At 39.7% G+C, this 26996-nt stretch overlaps 1 protein-coding gene across 21 annotated transcripts in view; it reads right to left on the bottom strand.

Moving 5' to 3' along the window:
- ADGRL2 (adhesion G protein-coupled receptor L2) overlaps positions 1 to 26781 on the bottom strand; it is a 182819-nt gene extending 156038 nt beyond the window's left edge. For 7 of the 21 annotated variants that reach the window (XM_075832899.1, XM_075832894.1, XM_075832895.1 and 4 more), the window contains exon 1: positions 25940 to 26776. The gene's annotated coding sequence lies outside the window, so the exon portion shown is untranslated. Of the gene's footprint in view, positions 1 to 15951; positions 15974 to 25939 lie in introns of those variants that run through there. The other 14 variants (XR_012849964.1, XM_075832902.1, XM_075832903.1 and 11 more) reach the window with 5 other exon arrangements.
- Positions 26782 to 26996: the final 215 nt, after the last annotated feature.

Genomic DNA, 26996 nt, shown 5'->3' with positions numbered 1-26996 from the left:
AATGTTTTGGGGGTTTTTTTGCAATAAAAAAACAATAAGGCTTTAAATAAATAAAAAAAAAAAATATATATATATATATATAAATTTTTTTTTTTTACATTTTTAAAGCCTACCACTATATCCCACAACCGATTTATCAGTGCACACAACTAAAAAACATGGTGAGGCTTCGTTTACATCTGCCCTAGGTCAAGACGACAGAACCCTTGCACAACGGAGATAAACCGAAACCATTGGCACTGGTTCCGTCACCATTGAAATCAATGGTGATGGAAACGGAAACCTACAGTTTCCGTTTGTGTCTGTCAGGGCTCCGTTCTGACGGAAAGCTCAGATGAAACGTCGGAAAGGAGCCCTAGCGCAGATGTGAACAAAGCCTAACGTAAACTTATATTAATTACCCTGTTGGCTCCGTGCTCTTTGTTCTAACAGGTCACATATTTCTTTCGACACATAACGGAGCTGTAGAAGTCATTCAGCTATTTATTTTATGATCACATAATAAATCATGTCTAATAATGGAAAGTTCCCATAAAAGTAGTGAAGATGCCGCCTAGCTGGAAGTTATGGCTCTTAGGCTTTGTATGAAATACCAGTTATTAATTAACATGGAAGTCACAGAACTGAACTCCCATTCTTAGGCGAAAGAAAAACAATTGGTGGCCGTGGTCACATAACTTAGTGAGAGGCGGCGGCTCCTGTACTACCCGCCCTTGCCTTTAAAGCACCTTCTGTGAGTGCAGAGATTATGAATGGCTCATACCGTCTCCGGATCACGTATTGGTGATCGGGCACTAATAAGACATCTCCCGTACACAGTCTTCTTAGGGAGAAGGAAATGGGAGAGATTCAGTAAGTCAATTCCAACTGTTCTATCTTCGTGTCCTGCTGAGAAGCATGTTAAATATGCTAATATCTTTGGACACCACAGGCAGACTCGGAGGCATTTTGCAGCTGCATCTATTAGACAGCGCTTAAATGGTGTAACAAACAGTTCTCATTCCAAAACATCCAAATATCCAAACACTTTACTAACAGTGAAGACATCTGGAACAAAACAAAAAATTTTGGAAACCAACAACCTGAATTTTAGATGAAGACAAAACTTATGGTGCCACATTTCATCTGGCGAATGCAGGAGCCGAGGGTAACACAGTTGGAGATCAGCTGTGTCGATGACTTGTATCTTTCTTCACTTCCTTTTTGGAAGGGAATTGGTTTGAAAGTTGAAAGAGGCACCAGAGGTGAATCTACAAGGGGAACAAAGTAATCAGCATGTTGAAATACAACAGGCCCATTCCTTCTAACCCCAGACATCAAGGGACTGTGTGCTGCCCCTCTACATATTCCAGCATCGGCCAACTTAAAGAGGCTCTGTCACCAGATTTTGCAACCCCTATCTGCTATTGCAGCAGATCGGCGCTGCAATGTAGATTACAGTAACGGTTTTATTTTTTAAAAACGAGCATTTTTGGCCAAGTTATGACCATTTTTGTAGTTATGCAAATGAGGCTTGCAAAAGTCCAAGTGGGTGTGTTTAAAAGTAAAAGTCCAAGTGGGCGTGTATTATGTGCGTACATCGGGGCGTTTTTACTACTTTTACTAGCTGGGCGTTCTGAGGAGAAGTATCATCCACTTCTCTTCACAACGCCCAGCTTCTGCCAGATCACGCTGTGACGTCACTCACAGGTCCTGCATCGTGTCAGACGAGCGAGGACACCGGCACCAGAGGCTTCAGTTGATTCTGCAGCAGCATCGGCGTTTGCAGGTAAGTCGATGTAGCTACTTACCTGCAAACGCTGATGCTGCTGCAGAATCAACTGTAGCCTCTGGTGCCGATGTGTCCTCGCTCGTCTGACACGATGCAGGACCTGTGAGTGACGTCACAGCGTGATCTGGCAGAAGCTGGGCGTTCTGAAGAGAAGTGGATGATACTTCTCCTCAGAACGCCCAGCTAGTAAAAGTATTAAAAACGCCCCGATGTACGCACATAATACACGCCCAGTTGGAGTTTTGCAAGCCTCATTTGCATAACTACAAAAATGGTCATAACTTGGCCAAAAATGCTCGTTTTTTAAAAATAAAACCGTTACTGTAATCTACATTGCAGCACCGATCTGCTGCAATAGCAGATAGGGGTTGCAAAATCTGGTGACAGAGCCTCTTTAAGTCTATAATCCTTTTTGTAGTCAGAGCGGCAGTAAAAGTAAAACCAGTGTTACCCTCAACACAGCCAATGGACAAAGATTCTCCGGGCGAGAACAACTGATCACTGGGCGGCTGTTTTTAGAGAAGGGGTGGCCTTGAGACAACCTCGCAAAATGCATTCGACCTTGAAATCTTGGAAATTAAGTTGAATGAAGGTACAAAACTTCAGCTCGACAACAAGTGAACCATTAATCTTTCCATGTATGGTGGACTATTTTGAGTCCAAAGATTTTTCAACATGCTGTAAAATATCCATGATTTCCACTCCTCCACGCCTAAAACAAAAACAATTCATTGTATGTGGCCCGATTTACTTGCTGAATAATATTGTATTGAAAAATGTAATACAGACTTAACGGTTTTCTGGACATTTCAAAAACTACTCTGACTGTAGAAAAAGCGCTAAAATAAAAAAAAATAACATACTTATCTGTTAAATCCCCTGCTGCTTCACACCTTGGTGGTCCCCGCCGGTCTTTGATTACAGTCCTGCAGTGATCGCGTGCATCCCCATGACCACCGCCAATCACTGGCCTCAGCGGTCGTGTGCTGTAAATGTAAGTATCACTGCTGAGGCAAGTGTTTGGCTGTAGTGGTCACATAAATGCATGAAACTTCATTGCTGTATCAAAGCAAACAAGGCCTGCCGGGGACCACCTGATTGCCGGCGCTAGAGTGGAAGGGGATTGAACAGGTGGTTATTTTCTTTATTTTATCACATTTCCTGCTGCCAGGGTAATATTTTAACTCTTGGAAAACCTCCTTAAGGCTTCGTTCACATCTGCATTGGGGTCCCGTTCTGACGTACCGTCTGAGCTTTCCGTCAGAACGGGACCCTGAACAGACACAAACGGAAACCAGGTCAACGTCAATGGTGACGGATCCGGTGCCCATGGTTTCCATTTGTCTCTGATCTGTAGTTTTGCCGGAAGCAATAACGAAGTCGACTACGCTCTTTCTTCCAGCAAAACCACTGGTTTCTGTTTGTGTCAGTTCAGAGTCCCGTTCTGAATGAAAGCTCCGACGGAACGTCAGAACGGGACCCCAACGCAGATGTGAACAAAGCCTTAAATGGCCTTGCATAATACAATATTTAGATTATTATTTGTAAAATGTATCCTTTTCATAAAACGTGAAGCACTTTTTAAATTGTATGACAAATTCCAAGAGCCGGGTAGTGAATGGGCTTGTGGCCCATTCGTGAAACTTACGTGGCCCCTAGAAAAGTAAACTTTGTGGACTTTTGAAGTCTACAGCATTTTCCCATCCATTTCAGGTGGTGTATGTAAGTGATATTTTAGGCTTTCCTTAACCTTTTCCGTGCTGTACATTAAATTTAAACTAATACTATTATCTAAATAGGAGGGGAAAAAATGATGTGATTGTAGAATCTGAAATATCAAAATACTGATGTGTAGGACCACTGAGCTACTGGTAGACCTCGTAAATGGGCAATGAATAGGAGTTTTTCAAGATTAGTACTCTGCCGAAACATCCCGATTACCTGTTTACTCAAGGTATACTCTATCCCCACGCACTTTTAATCATACAACGTACCAGTAGATAATGACTGACCTTCGGACAATACTCATTCCTTAGAACTGGATTGCAAGAAGCACTTCACTGTGCATGATCTTTAGAATTATGCAGAATTTGTAACATTTTACGTGAAAAAAAAATACAAATTTAAGGTTAAACATCTGTGAGATCATAGTCTAATTACTGCGAAGTGAAATCTGAAACGAAATCAATGGGCACATAAGATGCAATCTCAACTGTGTTTGGCTCAGCACACAAAATCCTTGACTCATAAATCAATGTTACAAGCCATTCAGCGAATCGATAGTCAGATTCCCACTTGGTCTATACATACAGACACTAAATGAAATAATAATGACTTAAGATGTGTCATACTGGGTCATCAATATCAACAAGGAGTTGGCCACATTAAGGAATAGATGGAAAACAACGGGCAAGAACTTCGACTGCTTGGCTTGGCAAAAGGATGGAGGTTTGACTATTTGTTAATAATTGTAATTACTGCCTTGCTGTTAATTACAACAAATAGAAAACACAAAGGAGAGCGAGAAACAAAAAAAATATATATAATTTAGGTTCAATATAAACATGGTCTAAGAAACACAACAAGGTTGGAGTTCTACGGAAAGCCACCAGCTGTTTTCAATAGATCTGGTCTTTCAGCTTATTACACCCGGCGCAATGCTCGACAGACGGGTCAGATTGATCATGTTTACAGATGGGCAGATCTATTCACTAAAGAACAGGAGAGACGGGTTCACCATTTCAACCTTATTCTGCTCCCCATGGTGGATTATACAAAAATATGAAATCTCAAACAGGACGGATTAAACCACATGTAGAGTCCTTGTGTTTCATGTCACTCACACCCAAGTAAGTCCTGGATGTCTCAAGGCCAAGTCATAACGTCTGTCAGCTGAAGGTGGACTGGATGAAATCTAAGACGACGGCTTAGGCCACGTCTATGGTGACAGTCACGAATTGAGGTTAGAACACTTTAATTGGAGGCAAAGCCAGCTAATTAGTTATTGAAGAAAAACAAGCAGTCGAAGACACTACGGGGAAAAAAAAATACGAAAAACACAAAAACAAAATCAGACCGTTGATATGAATAAAGCTTATTCGGTCTATTTTGTAGAAAACATATGGAATTAAAGACGGAAAACAAGATTGACGAAGGATTTTTGGGGAACATTTTTCTGTATAATGCGAAAATAAAACTAATCAAGTTAATTGTCCCCTTCTAGTAAATTGACCGCACATGTATAAAAATTCCCTAAACTCGGTAATCGCTTATTTGCAAACGCGAGGAACACATTACAATAGTCCCATAATGCCATTAGAATTCCTCTTCTAAACATTCGCCCACAAAAAGACCTTGGGTTGTGCCAATCACTCATCAAAAATGTACCTGTAGAGTAGTAGTAAGCGATACGAGGCACATCCACTACCTTATTTATAGACTATTGCACAATGATGGTTGAAAACCAGAATACACATTGAACTCTGAGACATAGGAAAAACATTAGAGACGTCACAAGTCCCTAAAGAATATAGAGATTATGTTCCCATGAATGTTAGTTGCACCAACAAGCTGGTTGTGCCGCAGTGAGAGGTGCACAAACTATTCTAGTTGTTGTGAATTCACATTTTTTTACTCGCTATCATACAATACATAAAAATACATATAAAACGACACTATATTTATTCGCAGAGCGGTCTTTTAGAATTTTTTTTTGCCATTTTCTACCATCGTCCATAGTCAAATTAAAACCAGGAGCCACTATAAACAACCATTCTAGAGAGGAGTGTGGTCACTGCAAATATGGCTTCATCATTTATCTACCACTGCAGATCTGGCCAACAACAAATTTTTGTAAAAGTTACAACAAAAAAAACTTAGTGGCAAAAGTAACAGAAAAAACCCAGTAAGAATCCGGTCTAAGGATGGCTTCTTACGTGCAAAGTTTTGTCAAGCGAATTTAAAAAATAAAAAATAAAAATTACTGTAACTTTTACAATTACATCAAAATTCATAGCAAAAAAAGGCACACGTGAACTCCGCCCCAAAGTAATTATAAAAAAAAAAAACTGTCAAAAAGAAATAAAAAACACAAAATAATAAAAAAATCGGATACCAAAACAGCTTTGTGGAGACAACACAGATCCAGAAAAGTGACGTTCAGGAAAATTATAACAGCTGGAGATTTCCATTCTTGCACTTACATGCAACATAACAGATCGTGAAAAACAAAAACAAGTGAGAATAAAAAAAATGTCAACAGGTGGGCACAGCCATTATTCCTGACCGATGAATCTTAGTCATATTTGTCCAACAGTTAAAAAGTAGACAGAAGTATTTGTGTCCCCCAAACAATGTACAGACAATAATGGCAAAAAATTGCCATCTGTACAAAAAAAAACTCTTCCTACAAAAATCATTTCAGGTCACAAATCAACACCGCTGATGGATCTCTATAGGTATTTCAGCACTCTCGCAAACAACTCTTATATGTGATGTCAAAAGTATTTTTAAAGTGAATGTGTCCTCATAAAAGTATCTATTGTTTAAAGAGGATCGGTCACTAGTTTAGTAATGCCCAATCTCCTAACTAATCTAATAGGCGCAGTCACACTGATAATACTAGTGAAAATGGTGTCCCAAAATGTTATAAGTTATGAGCTTTTTCTAAATATGCAAATTAGGTTGTACTTGACAAGTGGATGTCAACAGCAGTGATTCTCCTGAGGTGGAGCTACCTCACAGCCTCTGACGCTGTCCAATCAGCATGAAGCTGCTTCACACAGTGTGAGAGACTGAGGCTGGAGGGAGGGGGATCACTTCAAATAGCCATATCTCTGGCTGCAGTTTTAGCTGTGAAACAACCGGATGTATTACCAGTTGAACACAGGAATGGAAGCTGTATACTATACGATCACACTGTGTTGCTGGGCTGGGAAGAGGAGAACTGTATGACGCCTATTGGACAGCGTCATACAGAAAACATTACATGGCCCAAAGAGAAAAGAAAGAGTGACCTCCTATTTGGTATAGCCAAATTAGCATATTTAGAACAATGATCATAACTTTGCAAATTAAGGTTTTGGAAACAAATATATACTGTAGTTATCAGCATCATAGCGCCTATTACATTAGTTAGGAGATAGGGAATTAATAAACTAGTGACAGATCCTTTTTAAAATTTAAGTTTTTATATTAAACATATTTCTTAAGAATTTTCTGGTGTTTTTATTGAAATTTTCGATGCCATTATCTACTTTAAGAAATAATCCTAAAATCTCGCAGTTTTCACTCTGGCCACTGAGCCTCACATTAGACTGACCCTTCCTGTTCTGCAGAGATCACTTCTCAGCAGTCATCTTATTATCATCACAGGCAAAATTACAAATGACAAGTAACACCTATATATAGATAACACAGGATCCAACGTTGACAATAGGTGATAGACAATGCTCCCCTCCCGACACAATGAGCACTACACAGGTCAGAGCATGCCCACAACACTAGTCTATGGTTCAGCTCCAGACTATTGTTTCCATGTACACGCTCTAAAGAATCTCTCTAAATGCTGTTAACAGCAGCTCAAGCAAGACAGAAGCCACCATAATCACGTACAGAAAAACAAAAACCTCTACAATCAAAATAAAAACATTAGCAAAATAATAAAAAAAAAAGATTCATATTTCATTTTCTGGTTTTAATTATAAAAATATATATATTCATTCCATCCCCAAGTATATGTAGTCCCAGTTGTGGGCGTATGTGCAGCGTAGGTTCCCACATCATAGAGGTTGTCTTGTCGTGGCAGGTGGGGTCACACAATTTGATCAAAATGTGCGCTAAGAACCTCTCTATTATAAGTAGATTTAGCAGTGATGCATATTTATTTATAGTTAGCGGCTTAGGTGACATTAGTGTTTCCAGTGTGATTTTATATATATATATATATATATACACACACACATACATATCTGACAAAAAGTGGCGACCTAACATAAAACACTAAATATAAATAAATATGAATTACTGCTAAATCTTCTTATAATAGGGAGGTTCTTAGTGCACATTTTGATCAAAAAGTGTTTGCCCTCCTGCCACGACAAGGCGACCTCTGTAAGGTGGGGACCTACTCTGCACATACACCCAGAACTGGGACTAAGCCTACATATATATCTGGGGATGGTAGGATCCAGCATTAAACTAATTAAAATTACCATGGGCAGAATGTGAGGAGTGCAAGATCAAAAATGGAGACAGTCACCAACCCCACATATATGGATCCCATAAAAAAAAAAAAAAAGTTTGAACAGCACATTCCAACAAAATGATATAAGATGTGTGTATGTATGTATGTATGTATGTATGTATGTATGTATGTATGTATGTATGTATGTATGTGTTACTTTCCTTTTAACTGGAGAGAGAAAAAAATAAATAAAAAAAACTGTAAAATATCAAGCCCAAGAAGGAAAACCTATTTGTCCCTGAGTAAGAAATTTGTGCATTTGTGACGTCAACTCGGACTGAAAGGACACAAGGTTACATTTGTCTACACTCTACAGTGAATTTACTGGTATAAACTTTCCTAATAGCAATTTAAACTATAAGCTTAGTACATGGCCGTAATAAATCTCCTACTGCTAGAAAACAATCACTCCAAAGAATTAAAGAGCAACCTCTATGACAATTAACATGGTTTTTTTTTTTGTTTTTGTTTTTTTAATTCAAGCTTCCTATCTGATCATACTCGGGCCCTATTCAGATGACAGGGAATCTCGGATCCCACAAATGTTCAGACGTTTTTCACGGCCGATTTGACACCCGGTTGTCTGAATAAAGCCTTACACCAATGGTGTGATCTGTGACTCATGGATATATTTCCATATAACACTCATCAATAAGGTACAATGTTTCAATGCCGTTACGAAATCATACTATGGTAAATTTCTTTGATTTGTCCGGATCTGCGAATGACATTTTAAAGACAAAAAAATGAAATGGGATATTTGGTACAAAAGTACTTCTACATTAATATGTTCCCTACATACGCACACACATAGGCATGGGCAGAAGTGGGAGCAGACAAAGGTAAGCATCCCATTTAGGGTATGTTCACATGCACTATTTTCAGACGTAATTCGGGAGTTTTACGCCTCGAATTACGCCTGAAAAAACACCCCTAATACGCCTACAAACATCTGCCCATTGCCTGCAATGGGTTTTACGATGTTCTTTTCCCACGAGCCTTTATTTTACGCGTCGCTGTCAAAATACGGCACGTAAAATGACGGCTCGTTAAAAGAAGTGCAGGACACTTCTTGGGATGTTTTTGGAGGCGTTTTTCATTGACTCCATTGAAAAACAGCTCCAAAAACGGCCGTGAAAAACGCGAGTTGTTAAAAAAAAAAAACTTCTGAAAATCAGGAGCTGTTTTTGCCTGAAAACAGCTCCGTATTTTCAGCCGTTTTTGCTCACTGCGTGTGAACATACCCTTAGGGTGTCAGACGCGGCAGATTTTTTTGCAGAAATTTCAGCTCCATTCGTCTGAATGGGAACCGTAGAAATCCATGAGCTCGCTGCAGAAACAACCCCATTCAGATGAACGGAACTAATATTCAGCGTAGAAATATCTGCTGCGTGTTCTATGACGACATGCAATCCAATACGAAATCGTTCTGCAACCCAAAATCAAACAGTTATAACGTGTGACACAGAATGGTCTTCTGCTCGGGTCAAGAGTCTTGTGAGAGTCTATTGGGAATTAAAATTCATAAAAACGACAGGTTCTTAACAAGCAGGTGCCTGATTAAAAATATTATATCATTATTACCTACTAATGAAATAGCAATGGCCTATTCTGCACTGCACCAATAGGCTAGATTTTACTAAATCACGGTCCAAACCATAACATTATCCAGGAATATAAAAAAATAAAGAAATAAAATACGCTAAACAAAAATTTTAAATAATTTTAAATTGATTGTTCCTCATGTACTTTGGTGATTATATACTCCTAGAAGAGAGAGATATATCTACACATATACACATATATATATATATACACACACACACACACACAGAATGTCAGCAAAATCATCCAAGTTTGGCCCATTGAACATTTTCCAATAACGTCTTCATTAAGTAACTCACAATTGTGCCACAATGCAAAAATTCAAGTATCCAGAAGTGGATTTTCAACAGAATGATCATCATAAGTGGCATGATAAAAAAAAAAAGGTGTGAAAAAGTCCCTAATGAGTCACTTTAATCCAATAAATCCGGTTATTTTTTTCTCTCTACAATAAATGTTTTTTTTTATTTATTTATTTTATTTTTAAAAAAATATCCAAGGCTTTTTTATTTATTTTTTTTCTTAACCACAAATAGAATTTCCAGCAGTAATAAAATCTTGTAACACTACTTGGCACAAATACTGCAGAGGATCTCCAAACAAAAACAGTTTGCGAGACAAAGGAAATAAAAAAATATTTGTATTAATCAGCATATACTTGGTTACTATGGTTCAGAGAAAGCTGGGACGAGAGCCACAAGTTTACATCCACCGTAATAAAGAATTGATTAAAGCTGCATCCATTTGTGACTTTCAGGACTACTTGTAGATTTGTGTTACCGTAACATTACAGGAATCCACATTAATCTAGTAACAGGGGAATGGTCTTTATTCTTAATAGAAACCAGAAGGACTTCTAAACAACCTCGACCTCTTTCTTCTTACACACCTGCAGCTTGAAACTCAAACCAGTCTGTAGTAGCGTCATACTTCACTACGTGGCTCCAAAGACACCTTCTTTAATCATTCGTCAGTGGTTAGAGACATTAAATAGTGTAAAATGTCCAGACTATGATCCACTGCATTCCAAAATAATCTCCCACACAATTTTCTTTCAAAAAAATTTTTTTAGACGACGTAGAATCAGCTTTTAACCAAGGACCGAGACATTAATAATTTACAGTAATTGGGCACATTATTCAACAGGGTGATTAATTTTTAAGCACCTATGGTGGAAACTAAAAAATACTACAGATTTTTTTTTTTTTTTTTTTACAAAATATGAAATTTTAACATGAATAAATTATGGACATATGAACACCTTAGCTAAATGGATTAGAATCTGACTAGCAACTGGCTACTGACCTAAGTGCCTTCATATGTTTGTGCTGAAAACACAATGATGTAATGCAGAGATGGGCACCCTGGTACAAAAGGCTATGATATGGCTCAGCTAAGGGTGTAAATGTTGTAACATCAATTCCAGAAATGATTGTCCATGCATATTACTAAGTAGTAACTAGGTTGTCTATAGATTACTAAGTACTGTAATCACTCACCATTAAACCAAACCTATTCTAGCCAAAAACAATGACACTACAACTGATGGTAGAACATGTCCTAGTTAGAGGAGAAGACCTCAGTGTTGCCTACAAAAACGTGACTCAAATCTATTTAAGGAAGACATGATGAACCACATGTACTTGTAAAATATTCTATCGGAAAAGACAAGCGTTGCCTAGGACATATGACATAGATGACACAAACCTATTCGAGCAAGACATAATGAACCAGAACATGCTCTACTAGAGAAGACAAGTTTTGGCTACAAAATAACAATACATTTGTACAATCCTGTTAAAAGGTTGAACATACGTCCCCAAAAAAATATTAGTTTTAGAATATTTCATCTCCAACTATACCAAAACCATATCCAACTTGTTCGAAAGAGACTTCATCATCATGTCCAAGATGTAGAACCAAACCAAGCTAAAGCCTCCATGGTTATCAGCTTATCCAGGCAGTTGATCAATATTGAATGTTTCCATCCAATATATAATCTCAAAATAAAATAAACCTGAATATCAAGCCAAAGGATGAGCTTGTAAAACAACAAATGAAAGAAGTGGAGAGCAGAAGAACAAAAGCTGTGTTTGCGTCAAATGGCACATTCCCACATACATAGACTAGTAACCGATGGCAGAAAACAAATGTCAAAATAGAAACTTTGGTCAAGAAAGAACGTACATACAGGTCAATCACTATGGACTCTATAATGACATGCAAATGAATTAACTCCAGCGGCATCATGTAAAGCAGATAGCTTATAGAACATGGCCACAACGGCTTACCAGTCAAAGCCATTGTAAGTTCAACGTGAACTGTAGGAGAGAAAGAGGGTATAGAAGAATGAGAAAACTCAACATCAAATATGATACTTACAGCTGATTGTGGGGAGGAGCGCTACTGAACGCAATCTTCAGCTGGAAGGAATAATGGGAGGAGGTTCTAACCATAATAAGGAACAAAAACGTTTTAATTATGGCACAGTATGTCCTGCCCACAAACAGAGGGATGACCCTATATACAATGCGGATAAAGTCTATTAAGAAGTAGTGACAGCACCGGGATGTATACGTAGAAGTTTAGGAGGCCACATGACTACCTAATTATTGGAAAATTCAGGACAAAAATCTTTTCAAAAAAGTGTGCGAACTTTCTATGATGGACGTTTTCAGAGTTAACTTAGCAAATTTTGCACTGTAGCTTCTGCCAACCCCAGCGATTTTATGAGCCAAGCCAATGGTCACGAGATAGCGAGTGGTCGAAACAGTGACCTCTATACTTCTCAAAAAGGAGTTTCAATATTACAAAGTTGTGTTCTTAAACCTGTTGGAAAGGGCAATCTCTGCAGGGCAATAGGTTATACTTCTCCATTCCACTTATTCTGGGAATTAAATGTGTCCCGATTAAGTCACAATTGTGCTACAATGCATTAATTCAAGAAGAAAGAAGTGGAAGTAAGAGTTGAGCCGAGACATTCTGACGACTTGTGTTGATGTTTACCCAATATGTGCAATGACATAGTTCCCAATTATCTGCTGGTGCTGTGGTTGTTGTCTTTAAGCATATATTGGCATCATTTAGACATAGACCAGATGCAAGTATGTAGTATGAACATAAGAAAGAACAGACCCACAACCTGCACTGTGTCAGCACACTTGGTGGGACTTGCACTATTCATGACATATATCTTAAATCAGCTTCCATGAGAGAAGAACTGAACCAGGTATGAACCTAAAAATAGCCCCATGTTTTATAAGGTCGCATGCAATTCATTGCCAGCAGTCTGCAAGAAACGACGTGATACTTTAAGTAACATGGTGCTATTTTGAACTAGTCTGAAAAGTGATACGAGTGACGCCTAAATGACTTCTTAGGTTTTAGCCAGATAGATGCACAGAAATTCAAGTGGACCAACAGAAAATAGTAAAAAAATATACATCCTATTGAAGAAACGTTGTCTCTATGTCTTACAGGGTATTCAATAACACGACCACATGAACCATTTTTTTAATCCTGCTAGTCCCGATTTGCTACGTTTCAAAAATATTCAGATGTATAGACACTACTACTCAAAAAGTAATACAAAAAGCACAAAATACTGGCAGACACCATCTAGGGTAAATACACGATTACACCATACAATTTAAGAGAAAGACAGGAGAAATGGCTGGTATTCAAATTGCCTAGATCAAGGGCTATACACCAACACAACTACCTGGAAACCAATAGACCATAAACAACCTGTTATAGCACAATAAAAAGTTACTACACCATGCTTTTTACTTTTTATTGGGTTGCTAGGCAAGAGGGTATTGGAACTACTCTGAAGAATGGCTTACCGGTAAAACAAAAAAGGCATTAAAGGATTCTGTATCTACATACTATACATGATCAGATGTGCCTGTGTGTGGCTTTTCCTTTTCCAAAACAATTAAACAAATATGATGTAACCACATTAAGGAAGATTATGAAATATAAATCATGTGCCAACATTCATGACTGTTGCCTTATGTCATATGCCTTCAATCCATAAACACAAAAAAAAATAGTTATGGGTGTCAGACAAAAGGCAAATCGGAGGTCGAAGACGATCAATCGTAATCTTTAATAAGTTCTGAACAATGCAAATCATATATTTACATTCTGTTGAAGCCCATTTGTCTACAAACAGGGCATTCCTCGTCGAATGGTGGACAAACAAAAATGTAGAGACCACGTTATGATAAAGAAAAAAAGTAATTGTACTTTTTATTGAAATTGCTTGAACTACCTCTACAAGAGAGCTCTGATCAATAACCATTCATTAAATAAACAAGAGGAGGGGGAGTTTAGGTCCGTGCCAACGACATACAAGCCTGGGAAAAGACGCAACTTCATCCCTACAAACACACATGTTCTTACTGACCTTGGACTATGGAGTTCAACGCTCTCTAGAATTGTGACACGTTTTTCGTTCACAGACTAGGAGATCAGAAGTTTTCAGATGGAGGGCTTGGACACCTTTTAAACTAAAATGTATAATTAACTCACTGATAAGAGTCAAAATATTTGACAGTCTCACTTCGGAACTGATATCGCAGAAATACCAACGTCGTCTGGGGAAGGTCACCAGGAGCACGGTTAGATATTCAGGCAGGAGGCAAGGACTGGTAGGTTATATGCACAAGTAGGAAACGACACCGTTCTATAGACTAGGTCAAAGTAACCAAGATCTATTGAAGTATGAATCATACATATACCAGTAGGCTTAGTGCCTTTCCCGTTCCCGCAGTTCATATTGTGCGAGGTCAACTTTGATGAAAAATAATTACGTCAAAATACAACAATATCCAATAAGAAACAGAATTTTCATTGTGTTTCATAAAAACCATCATTAAATCCAGAGACTTCGGAATGAAATAAGCCATTTTAGGCTCCCTGATGTGTTAGTCAATAAACTTATACACTGAAGTCTCATGCATAGAGAAGAGAATGACTTTTCCATTAATAAACTTTTGGAGATCTATTTTTTTTTTGGATAAAACTTTGTCTTATTTATTTTTTTCCCCCTATAAATCGGCTTTAGCAGAAGGCAAGATTTGGCACCTATGGATTATCAGACATTAGATTCTTGAAGCGGTAACAGGCAAAATCCCTACAGATCTCAAATTCATTCACCGAGACCAATATCCGTGCAAGCAGAATGGCTCAACGCACTCCCGCTGTGCACGTTTTTACTACACGGAGTAATCGTGCTCTGACACAGAAATCCTAATTCGGCGCACCATTCACAGCTCAGACCTTGATTACTTTTTTTCCTCCTTTATTTCATGTTCCAATAATCCTATTGGAGAGCGATTGTTGTATTTAATATTCGAGCCCTCTTATGAAAATGTTTCCTATGAAACGTGGCAGAGTTGTTAGGATAATACGTGTGCATGCTGTGAGAGGGTAATGCCTACACAATAGCCCTTGCCAGTGCCATAAATCTCTTCATTAGACAACTATATATTACAACAGATCTACTTAACTGTTTCTTTACTTAAAGGGCCATTTGGTTTAACAATAACAAACTGGCTTTTGCACATTAGCAGAGGATTAGCCAGAATAAATAATGTATTGGCACCACGATGGGGACCAGCTACACGCCTCTACCCCGTGACAGACTGTACAAAACGTAAGAAGCCATCAGATAAATTCTGCACTGAATCACCAGCGTGAGAGTGGGCAATCAGCTGGCAAAGAAGTGTTTCAATCCAAACACCTTCAAGTGCTTGAGTAAACAAGACCCGTGTTGCCCTTCAGGGTAAAGTAAGAGTAATATTTTTGTAAAAGAAGTTCCCACGCTCCACAAAATAAATAAAAAAGTTGGCAAAAACACGCAGCTAACCAAACTATTTGTGCAGCAGTCGCTGTCCACCAGGACGAAAACTTCCTTTGCTTCACTTTTTTTTTTTTAACTTATCCACGTAAAGTGCATTTTAATACAACTTGCAAATACAGAGCTCTCTCCTTTAGTCCGACCAAATGAAATGGAAAAAGCCCACACTTAATGTCAAGGATTTATACTTTCAGGAGATGAGAAAACATAAGCCTTACAGAAGCTTTTAGATCCTAAAATGCCCATTATGGTTATAGTTTTTTTCCCCTTTCAAAACGCTAAATAAATTGTATTTTACGGGAAGATTTGTCCTGGGTAGATACAAACATGCAAACAACTTCCAGCTTAACTGTAATCTATAGACTAAAAATAAATCAAGAGCGATAACAAATAGGAAACTCAGAAAACAATACATAAATCAAAAGGGAAAAAAGGACCTTGTCCACATACAAAAATACATTTTACCTTTTTCTACTCGGTTATCAGCGCCGCAGCCTGGAGTTATACAGTTGCGTGCATGAAAGTAAGATACAGACTTTCCAGGTTACAAAAGGTCTGAAGACCTGACTAGAACACTGCCAAGTCTTTTCTTATCATGGCTCCTCGCTGTTGGGAATGTCCTTCATATTTGCAGATCTGGTTTGGCAGCTTTTAGCAGCGAGGGCATATTTTGTAGGAATAAATGGTCACGGACTATCAAGTAACAGCAAAACTACAGAAACGGAGGCCTTGTCAGTCCTGAGAGATGCTGCACATATACGATGATCCAGAATCCTCTAAGCAGCTAAGGCTTTGAACGAGGTTCTGACATCAGTGGCTGTAACTAGCGAGCGTTCGTCTTGAACAAATAAGCAGAATTCACATCATTCCAGCTTGAGTCCTTATCCATGTCTATCACTTTAGATCACAAAAATATCCAAAAATAAATCTTTACTCCACCTTTTCTAAAGACAGTGATGGAATATTCGTTGGTAGGAAAACCTTACTGATCGGGAAAAAAATATTTACTTGCCCTGCCTTAAGAAAAAAAATTAAAAAAAAAAAAAAAGTCTTGAGGCAACAAGATAGAAGTGGACTTACTTAGTAACGGTAGACCACCCAAAGAAGACCCAACGTCTAAACAAACATGTCGAGAAATGTGTCTCTGTTTACTGTTTGGGATTAAGAGACTAAATACAAACACGTTCAGTCTTCACACATTATCAAGACCATCAACAATCTTCCCCAAACGTTACAAGACCATCAACACAAGCAAACTGGTGCCTGCAGAAAAGCCACTGTGCATCCTGGTCATTGTTCCCTCAGCTACAAATATCCCTTTCTCCTGCTTTGTCCTTCTTTGTCAAGTACACACTTGGACCTTCTCCATGTTTAAATACTTTTTCCCCCCTTCAAGTACATTTCCAAAGCTCAAAAAGAACATGCTCTGAATATTAAACAGTCTAAAAATAAAAGGTTGACATCTCAAAACTCGGCAGCTCCTTTGTGTCCTCCAGTAAGGAAGGGAGTTACAATAATGACGATTCTTTTATCAAGCAGAAAGATAAAAAGCTGGTCAAAATAAAAAAATAAAAACTACAAAATATAAACATCTGACAAAAAATAAAATAGTAGAAGCAAAAATAAAATGCCGGTATTGTTTGCAATTTACAGCGTTATTTTATCAAATGCTATATAGTGGCTGCCTTCTAAAACCCTTCCTGTCTTGCATAGAGCATAAATCTGTTCTGGCAGCCTGACCTTTAGACAAAAATTACACCACTAGGGAGAAACACTAAGAAACGCGGTTTAAAGTCAACAGTGATATTCCTCCACTACCATCGCCCCCACCAGCAGCGCCCCGTGCCCCCTCCTGAGTGCACTTTTTATGAAAAGTACCTGTTGGTGCAACTGAAGCGAATAAGGAGACTTCCAGATAAAGCTGCAGTAAAGACCTAAAGAGCTGGTAACCACTTGTACAACCGGAAGCACAGTAATTAAATAGATGTGAATCCCAGACACAAGTCTGAGACAAGCCCTCCACCCCCTCTTCCCCAATCCGAATGCTCCCAAACAGCCCAAAATAAAAAAGAAAAGTCATCTTCTATGATCTCAAAATAGATAAATATATATACATACACACACACACACATATATATATATATACATACATACATACATACACACACACACACACACAAACATACACACATTAAACCACATATATACTTCTAAAATAGTGACAAACATTTTCGAGTATCAATATTCGAGAAAACATAGAACTCTATAGAGGTGTAAGCACAACCTCTGACTGCTGCAGGGCACCGTGTAAGCAAAGTGTTAATTTGTAGCAGTGCATATACAATACAGAGCCTGAGATAGATTACATGTAAGCAGTGAGGCATACATATGCAAATAACCCATGCCCTTGTTTGTTTCATACATTGTCTCAAATTCAAATGAGTGGCTGTGAAATTTGTATCAGTGTCCCGTGTTGTCCTCCGTCTCCCCCCCAAAAAAAAAAACTAACAAAATACACAAATACACAAAAACACAAACACAAAATATGGAGGTTAACCATAATAAACCTGCTACTTAAATACAGAGGAGAAGCTTTCAACAAAACAAAGTAGAGGGGAATTACCAAAAGGTCATTCCACCCCACAGCTGCCAAGAAGCGCTCTCGACAGTAATGGGTGATAGAATATTCTGTCATCTGTATCTACAGCAATAATCGGACTGAGGTGTTGATTGATAAGAAAATACAGAGACAGAACACGACATGCCTCTGAAAACCGACGTAAGACAAGTTATCAGGAGCTCACTTCTCCGCTCACTATTCACTACAGCGATTCTCCATGTCAACCTTTCCGGGGCTACAATGTGAACCGTGCAAGGGAAGAGGAAAATGAGCTCAGAAAAGATAGATGTTGTAAATGTCGTCACCAGCAAAAATGCTACAGCACAAAGGCATGAACTGTACATGAGATTGTCTCTCGAAGAACTAAACGTGATGATTGACCAAGCTCATAAAAAAAAAAATTGTAAAAATTAAAAAAAAAAAAACAAAAATCATGTAGTACGGACATAAGAATGCAATATAAACACGTTAACCTGAGCTGTAGAGGTAGCAGAGCTGAATGTGTCATCTGCGGTCGTCCATAGGACTATAGTATCTTAAACTCAGTTGTTATGCCCATGCCAGTCAATGACAAATTCAGCTCTGCATTTCTACATGTCGGAAAACGTCAAGACTTGCATAGTGCTGCACTGGAAGTCAAGTCTCCAGTCATTTTTTTTCCCACCCTTAATAACTGGGAATACGGGTAAAGGAAAAGCTGAGTGGGAAGGGGAGGAGCTAAAAAAAACAAACAGGATGGATGGTCTACAGTTGCTTTAGACTACAGGACTAATGTGAATGGTGGCTCAAGTTTTCGACAGTAGGACAAACTTCACTATATTAAAAGAGCACTAACCCTCATCAGAACACGTCTCCTTAAAAATGGAGACGTGCGGGAAAGTCGTGATCATCAAAAGCAGACATTATTCTAAGCCTCCAATCAGAAATTCCTTTGAAGAACACTATAGTCAGCCTCTCCTTGGCCTGAAATAACTGCTAACAGAGAACAATAGACTGCAGTCAGTTGTACAACAAGATTTATTGCTTCTTTAAAGAAATGATAGCTGTGATATTTGTGCCCCTTTTCCAAAATGACCTAATCGCTACCTTCAACTACTCACACGGCAAATATTTTGCCACGGTCGACGTTCCACACAAAAGGAAGGTTGAGTTGTCCTGTTTGCTTAACAAACCGAGAGTAATTCTTAATCAAGCTGTGACCGACATACCTTTGCACAGCTGTATGAGAAGATGTAACGTTCCCTTCGACAAACCTTTTTCCTTTAAAAAGGCTCAAGCACATGCCCAGAAAACCAAGGAATCATCCAAAAAGGACAACGGAGACCAGATGTCCCATTGCTGGTCATACATTTGGTACAGGAGAAACAAACAAAAAATATTTAGAAAAAAGTGTTTTTTTTTTGTTTTTTTTTACAAAAAGTCTAATACAGATAAAACAGGATTCATATCCTTACATAGAGTAAAAATCAATAACCGAACAAACCAACAGGGGCCTATTATATTTGAGGGCACTAGAGAGGAGTTCTCATGATTTATGTGTTGGTCTGTAGAAAAAGGCAGCATTACATCCGAGAGAGAAGACGATTTTTTTATTTTTATCCTATGGAAAAAGAAAAGGGGGTAAAAAAAAAAAAAGACTTTGTCCTTTGTACTTGACCAGTTTCCCCGGAAATTCTTGCAAATTAGCTTACTGACCCTGGGAGTGACTGAATGGATTTCAAAATGTCACAGAGCCTGCCCTCTCCTCGGAGCCCTGTTAGTTATGGCAACAAAGTGAACCAAGATGCTATGCATTGGAAGGAGGGGGGGGGGGGCAGCGACACCGAGCAGGTGCTTAAACACTCTAAACCATCAGGGCCGATTTCAAAAGCAGGTGCAGAAAAAAAAAAAAAAAAAAAAAACTACAAAAGAAAAAACATTCAACCACCAATAAAGTAAAAAAAAATAAAAATAAAAGTAAAGTAAAATTCTATCACACCACATGACAAACTACAACAATAATACAAAAAGCAGAGCAAATAACTTACTGGTATACAACACGCAGAGTGACGGTCCATTTATTTCAACAGCCCAGAACAACAGATCTAAGAATTACCACACAGAATTCAGCCACGGACAGGCTCCTCCGAGCAGTGATTACATTTTTTCTCACGTCTGAGTCAAGAATATCTCTTAAAAGAATTAGCATTTTTTTTTTAACCATAAGGGGGTGAAGCCCCCACAATGCAGCATTGGGTATCCTCTGTAGTGACGCTGATATGTTATTCTTCACTAAACATAAGGAATCATAGTTACAGCTACATTTACATCTGGGGGTATGGCGGGGGGGGGGGTGGAGGAGATCATAGAAAAGAAAGAAAAGTGGGCCATAGAAATAGAATATAGGGCAAAATCGCTAGAGAATGGGGAAGAATTTGTAGAGAAAATGGGGGGAAAATGGGCGAGGATGATGGCGTGTGCGGGTCAACATAGTATGAGAAGGAGGTGGTAATGAAGGAGAACGACAGAGTGAATAAGGGGGTGATGACTTGGAAAGAATATGTTAGGGATGGGAACCCAAAAAATTTTGGTAAGTCTGGGGGGGCAATTTTGAGAACATGGAGAAAAAAATAAGGATAAGATAACTAGTTCAGAGGGTTGTAAGGCGATTCCAACTGTAAGTAAATAAGAGACATCGAGGGAGAAAGTGGCAGTAATGTTCAATATGAAAGGGATATCTGATATGGTTTATTGAGAATAAAAATATAATAAAATTAAATATATGTTATACAAGTATAGGGTCAATATCAGCAGCCCCATTCAGAAGTATTATAAAAAAACAAAAATAAAAGTTTTCATCTTAACATTGCTTTTCAGCAACATGAAATTACAGATGGAGAAAATATATATATATATTGCTGCAACACAGATTTAAAAAAAAACCTGCATATTTCTCAGGGAATGAATCAGGTCGCTCATACAATGGCACATTGTTGGTAAGAACCCTGACTCCTCAAGTTACATCAATGTTTGCCAGCCTCCCCAATGGCGAACGCTGCACTACAAGAAGTGTGTTCATTGTCTATGGGATGTCATTATTTCGTTTTTCCTGTAATTATCCAGGCAGCTTCGCATAAAACAAAACAAACCCCGAGTTCTAATTTTAATGCCACCGTTAAACATCAAACCCTGGAAAAACAAGAAAGAACAATATATCTCATTGAACCTTAACCAACAGACTGTGAAAGTTGCATGCTAGCATTAAGCCCTTTGATCATATAAAAGAAAAAATAAATAACTATAAATAAATAAAACAAATATAAATATAACAAAAATAGAAGAAAAAATAAAATAAAAATAGGGTCAGAATGAAAAACTGTACAGCAGCAATTCGACCTGAAGCACCACAACAAATAAAATGTCAATCATGTGGTATAGAGAGTCTAAATATAAAACGTGTTCAGTGCAATTTACAAAACGTTTCGTTCAACTAGAAAAATGTCACCCATTCTACACAATAATGCATCAAGCAGAGAACGAGCTTAATAAGGAGTCGATATAAAGATTATATATGACTTTTAAAGGGCATTAGAGAGACCAGCATGAAAAACATTGGTAAAAATAAAAATAAATCAAAGTCGTAAATTCGACCAATTCAAATCATTCCTTACTTGGAGATTTGAAGTAAAAAAAAAAATAAAAAAAAAAAAAATTAAAAAATAAAAAAAGGAATATATATACAACTTTAAGGTAGTGGAGTAGCTCAGTTTGGACCATGAAGGGTTAAACCCGCAATAGGTCAAGAGGAAATCCCATACCATTAGCCATGGTGTTTCCCAACTGCAATGGCGACTTTGGCTCTTGGTTGAAACAAATGATGGCCCTTTATTGTTTTCTTTTTTAAGTCAAACACCCAAAAAATAGCTGCTAATGTATCAGATACTTGTGAAAAGGACGGCAATAAAACTTGACTTGCAGGGCTGGATGGGAGATTGGGATCTCAGGACTTGTCCCTGCGCAGGATGGGAAGGAGGGTTGTGCTTCGCTTTGAAGTTAATTCATTAATAAAACTCACCGAGCTTAAGGAGGCATTTTATTGAAAGTTCAAGTTAAAACCTGAAGAATAATTGCTTTCTTTCAAGATCACTTCCCCTAATACCTTGACTTTCTCTTCCCAAGGACCCAAGATACAAATATGTGGTCTATAAACCCTCATGCCAGCTCAAATAAACCATGAAACGTGCCCAGGTAAAATGTAGGTCACCGGTTTGTACATCAGCGTAACCAGAGGGCATCGAGTTAGATAAAGGCATCGCCTTAGAGTATCCATTACATTTGCAACGCCAATACCAGGGCTGTTAACAGTTTGTATAGACACCTCTAAACTATTATTAACAGCAACATACATAAAAAATTGCATCAAAATGGGCACCTCGGGCACGGTGATATGGGCACTCCTTGAGGCCAGTATTTACATAAAATACCAATGGAAATCATAAATATATATAAAAATTGGTTGGAGGCAAAGCATAGCAAAGAGAAAAATTCTGGCCAAGCGGAGTCTAATGACAAAGTTTAACACTGGAATTAATTGCCCCCAACCCCTCACCCTCCCTCCTATATTAAATACATTCAAGGAATTCTTGTAAACTGCTAGGCCAGGCCGTTTACAATAAAAGAACTATCAATTTCATGTAACAAAAAAACGTGCTATCCATCCATAAATTCATTTCAACTTATAAAACAAACTATGGACCAAGTGTAATACCTTTCAAATTCTCAACTTACAGTAATAAAACAGATAGCACGTTAGACAGACTATAGATCGCCTAGCAGGAAATATCACTTTTGGCACAGACAGTAGAACCAAATGCACTGACTGCTCTGAAGCCTTTTGCTTAACTGGAGTATACAGAGGACCAGAAGAAGAAAAAACACACAGATATTTTACATGGTGACTCCAAGCTGCACTAATTGGATACATTGATTATTAATACATTGTAATCAAATACTAAAAAATAAATATGAAAAAAAATCTTTCAAAAAATCTCAAAATTGCCATGAATTTATTGAAATAAAATAAATATATATATTGGCCTGTCATTAAATAAATTCATAATAAAAAAATGTTTTAACAAGTTTATGCACATAATAAAAAAATAAAAATAATAATCAAACGTCATATGCACCAAACTAGTTCTGTATAACTGTCACAGTGGCATAGGGCACAACGCTTGCATTTCAGCATCAGAGGGTATCATTTCATTCCACCATCGAGTGTATAATTATATATATATATATATATATATATATATATATATATATACACACACACACACACACACACACACACATATATAACACAAAGATAACACGAGGGCGTCGTTGGTTCATATTAAAGATAGGATTAATTACAGAAAAAAAAAGTGTTCTGGTCATGGAGGCTATACAGAGTCACTGTGGAATAAGGGCACGAGGATTGTATTTCAGCATTGGTGTACCTAGCTGAAATAATACAGTTCCAAAAATGAGAAATGGGGGTCTCATTAGGATGGTCTGTGATATAGGTTGGGTAGAGATGGAAGCTTATGAGACCAGGCACAATCCAATGCCCAATAAAGCCCCCCCCCCTCTAAGGACCAACACACAGCACCATTCTTAAAGGTCACTTTTCATGAGCTCTAAACAGATTAGCTCCTTTCAAGAACTCTGTCCAAAAATGTTTCTCGGTCAATATGACTACAAAACAGCAGACGCTTCCATTCAACCTCCTCCTCTACCCCATTTTAACCATCCTGCAATCCTCCCCACCCCCTCCCTTTGCTGGCTGCCCCTTTGGGCCTCTATTCTGTAGAGAAATGCAAGCCAGGCTAAAGTTTTCTCCAATGAGGCAGAAGCTGGATGAGCTTTGATATGGTAATCGACCCCTTGGAACCGTAAGAATTCACACTTGCATTAATTCAAACAATTTGTGCAGAATGATGTGAAATGGCACCTCTCTTAGTGGCAGCAACAAAGAGGAGGGGGCTTGAGAAGAACCTGGAAAAAAACCAAACAACGGGGCATTTGTTCTGTAGGATCCTTTTGTGCAGCGGGATATTTATGTGCAAATAAAACGGGCGCACACCTGAGCATGGAGCGGAGCTCCTGGGATATTGGCACAGGGCAATGGATTCACAGCTACACATAAATTACCGGCAGCCTGCAGATACCACCTTCCCCATCGCCCGCTGCAGCTGTCCAAAGCATTTCATGGATGTTCCTGCCCTTCTCATTCAGGAAAAAGAGGTCAGGTAATATTATTCATTGGGTGAGGGCATCAAGCCTTAATAAACGGGCACCAAACCAGAAAATGCCCAAGGAGCTGTGACATGGTGAATGAGACCATAGGCAGCAATGCACTCCCCCCCTCCTCCCTCCCTTGCCAACCTAAGGGATGTGGGTGCAGAAGGAGGCTGCATTTGCCTGGCACCATCTGCTCTTATTTTCTTACCTTCTCCCAGGCCTGGCATCAACTGCACCTTAATATATACCAAACCAGGCTTGCCAGAGGAGAGGGCATTTAAACTGGTACCATTTTTTTTACCTTAAGCTGGACACAAACTAAACCTAACCAGGGGGCATTTTAATGGGCATAAATAGTCCATAGTCCTAGACACTGCCTATTCCCCTATGTCAAAGTTTGGGAACTCAGCCCCCAGATTGCGTCTGGCTGCCTCAGAACAAAGGATCCTGCATCTAATTGTTGCCATTCCTGCTGCCACCGCCGGAGCCGGTTCACATCTGGCTGTATTTTCATGTAACCCCTCTCCTTGTCCCAAGATGCAAGAGCAACTCTGCTACCCCCCAGTCTCTACAGACCCTACCTGCCAATAAACTGTGGGTACAAGGGACCCACATACAGCACCCACAAAGGAAAAACAAGCTCATGCCTCATATTTCCAACACAAGGATAATACAGGATCCTCAATCCGTCCAGCAGTGTTTGGATGATGAGGTTTGTCATTGTGAGGGATGTTTGCAGCTTCCACGCACTGTACAGCGCTGCAGCACGTTAGTGCTATATAATGGTGATCATTAACCCCCCCCCCCTTATAGGATATACACAGGAGATAGGACTTCTTTCACCCATAGTCTACAGCCCACCAGACACACAAGGATACACAGCAGAAGCCTCCCCAGTGCCTGTGAGCAGATCACCCCAGAGATCCAGTGATCCTATTATGTTCCGTGCACAGGACCGGAGCTGGGTGACCCTGCTGGGGGAGGAGGACACTGCAGCGCACAGCAGCCTCATGCCCCTAAACCCCAGAAATATGGAAGGATCACGGATAACCCCCTGGCTGGGGAAGAGACCCCCAGTAGAGGAAGAACATTACACCAGTTGAACCTCTGCTGCAGGGAAATAATAGAAGTTTGCAGAGAGGAGGGCAATACTGTGCAGGACTCAGAAAGAGTATATATCATACACACACACACACAGAGTAGAATATATATATATATATATATATACACACACACACACATATATAACTGGAAGGAGGTGCACAGAGTATACACACAGGGAGAGCTGAACTGCACAAATATATTTTATATATATACACATACATACACACATGGAGAGGATTGCACAGACAGTATATGGACATAGGAGGAGACCGTATACATGTATATACAGGGAGAGTGCTGCGCACACACAGTATGCATATATACAATTATATAGAGCTACACAGTATACATATAAATGAGTGCTGCACACACAGTATACATATATATAGGGAGAGCTGCACACATCGTATATACATACACACACATAGAAGCCTTCCTATATACACAGCCCAGACCCCCTCCTACCTGCTGACTGCTCCCGGCTTCCAGGTAACAATGTACAATGTTCCAATAGTTCCCTCCACAAAGTAACAAAACGAGGAGCTGATGAGATCCGGGAATCAGGGGCTGAGTGGGGGGGTCTGCAGGTGAGTGGATCCCGGCATCCAGCAGTAGGAGCTTCTCAGGATCTAGAGAGAAGTGGATTCCGGGAATTGCACAGGGATCCAGTTATATTCGGGAGGCGTCTGGGATCCAGTGGACTCAATAGATCAGGTAGGTTCAGGGATCCTGGATATACAGGGGAAAGGGGGTCCAGGAAATTGAGGTGCCCGGACCCTGGAGGGTGTGAGGGATCCAGAGGGTTTGATGACCCCAGTAGATTCAGGTATAGCGGCTGGGGTCCAGTGGATTGATGGTGCCTGGAGGCAGAGAATCCAGTAGGTTGGGAGCTCGGGATCCAGTAGACGGGGCGCTGGGGTCCAGGACCGGGGTGCACTTCTCTGTCTCTCAGGTTCCCTACATTAAGTCAACATTTTCCTGCAGCAGTTTCCCGGCCGAAGTGCGAGCAGCCCGGTGAACGGAGCCCCCCCGGGTCCTGGGCAGAGTTGTTGCAGGCGGGGGCCCCTCTCTACTCCTGGCAGCCGGGCTCTCTGGCTGCTCTCCGCTGCCCGGTGTACGGGACACTTGCTGGGCAGGGGGTTGGTATCAGAGGCAGGGCTGTCTGGTTGCCGCTCCCGGGGACATGGTGGCCTGTGCTCGGCTTCTCACTGTCACATCTCCCCGCACACACTGCGGGCACAGAGCGCTGCACGGAGCGGAGAGAGGGGGAGGGAGGAGGCGGCGCCGACTGTGAGAGCGGCCCGGCCCCGGCCACCTCCTTCTCCTCCGCCCCTCCGCTCATTCTGCTGCTCCTCCCCGCTGCCGGCACTCACTGCATCCCGACACAGAGCCTGCAGGTCCCGGAGCCGGAGCCTGACAATCACTGAAGGCACAGCGCCGAGACCCGGAGGGTGCAAGTACATTGCAGGGACCCCACAATGAGAGGAGACCTCCATGTACAGCTCGCAGTACACTGCAAGTA

Source organism: Rhinoderma darwinii, chromosome 7, assembly GCF_050947455.1.
Source record: "Rhinoderma darwinii isolate aRhiDar2 chromosome 7, aRhiDar2.hap1, whole genome shotgun sequence".
NCBI lineage: Eukaryota > Metazoa > Chordata > Amphibia > Anura > Rhinodermatidae > Rhinoderma > Rhinoderma darwinii.
The sequence above is the reverse complement of the archived record's forward strand: the minus strand, read 5'-3'. Positions and strand labels throughout refer to the sequence as shown.